This window comes from Amphimedon queenslandica, unplaced genomic scaffold (genome assembly GCF_000090795.2).
Source record: "Amphimedon queenslandica unplaced genomic scaffold, v1.1 AMPQUscaffold_13401, whole genome shotgun sequence".
Classification (NCBI taxonomy): domain Eukaryota; kingdom Metazoa; phylum Porifera; class Demospongiae; order Haplosclerida; family Niphatidae; genus Amphimedon; species Amphimedon queenslandica.
Window position 1 is genome coordinate 223,358 of NW_003546363.1, and position 1,422 is coordinate 224,779.

General features: G+C 35.2%; 1 long non-coding RNA gene across 1 annotated transcript; it reads right to left on the bottom strand.

The window, feature by feature from the left end:
* Positions 1–631, bottom strand: LOC109582100 (uncharacterized). The gene is made up of 5 exons (XR_002184911.1): positions 481–631; positions 360–439; positions 203–309; positions 63–142; positions 1–12 (listed from the first exon to the last, which is right to left on the bottom strand). It is a non-coding gene; the product is annotated as an uncharacterized LOC109582100 (long non-coding RNA).
* Positions 632–1,422: the final 791 nt, after the last annotated feature.

Here is a 1,422-nt window from a genome sequence, read left to right on the forward strand (position 1 = left end):
ATAATATAGCACCTGGAGAGGGAAAGAGAGGAGATAGAGGGAGAGAGGGAGGGGGAACTCACCATTAACAATACGGACCACATGCCAAAGCCTCAAGATAATAATTAAAGTGGCAACTTGAGCAAAACTCTCTTCCCTAGAACTGTAGGAGAAATGACAAGCCATGAAGTGTTGTACATGACTAATGTCTGTCTGTCCTTACATTGATGCTATGTCAAGTATCCATGATATCACGACAATAATTCCATCAAATACTTCGAATTTATGAGTGAAATATTTGAGACGAAATGCAATGAGTTTGAGGACTATCTGTAAAGAGAGATAAAGTTGTTTTGTTGTTGTTTATTGTTGTTGTTTACCTCAAATAAGAATGTTGTGAGAATACAAATACTAATGATATGTAATACAAGACCAACTTTGACACCTTTACTCTCATTATCTATAAAATAATAAATAAATAAAAGTTTTATTTTCACTTACGGTCAGCACAGATAGTTTTCCCCAGCCTGTACACACAGTGACAATAAGTTGATCCATTTCCTTCAGTTAAATTAGCTCCATCAAGAATGAGGTCAGGTGTAGGACCACAGTAATCAGGATCCTCAATATAATGACAGTAATGAACTTGTAAAAAAAGCTCATTACAAGGATTACTGAATAAGGAATAAGAATAAGGTGGTTAATGGTATAATGGACGATGGTGATACAATGGTATTAAGGTGTACGATGGTGGAAGGTTGCTATGGTTACATTGGTAATAAGATGGTACAGGGTATTTGGTGTACTAAGATGACAATAGCATAGGCGTATTTGGACCCGGGCAAGCACGGGCTTTGCCCGGGTAGAAATTTGCAGCCATAATTATATTCATTAGTTATTGTATTATACACAGTATTGTAACAGTGGGAGGACTGTTAACCACAATAGTTAGCACTGTTAACCACAATAATTTAGCACACACCTACATGTTACAAGTGTTTATTCAAGCACCAGGGCAGTTATAGGTCTTAAATTTTAAATGCATTTGCCCAAATTGCCCACAATCAATAGTTAAAGGTATAAATAATTAATTAAATATATGAATAATTAATTAACTATATGAATAATTAATTAAGTGCCCTAGTAGCTGGAGAAGGCTAGATACGCCTATGGACAATAGACTAATGGTGTTAATGTCAATATTATTAGGTGTTAAGATTAATGGTGATACAAGTTAAGATATTACACAAGTATTGTATAGGTGATATTGGTAGCCATTGGTGTATGGTGTAATAGTACAATGGTGATACAATGGTATGTAAGGTGGTGGGATGGTGATAAGGTGGTGATAGGTGTAATGGTAAGATGGTGTTTAAGATATGATATCGTATAGGATTGGTGATATTGGTAACCATTGTGGATATATGGTGTAATGGTGATGAT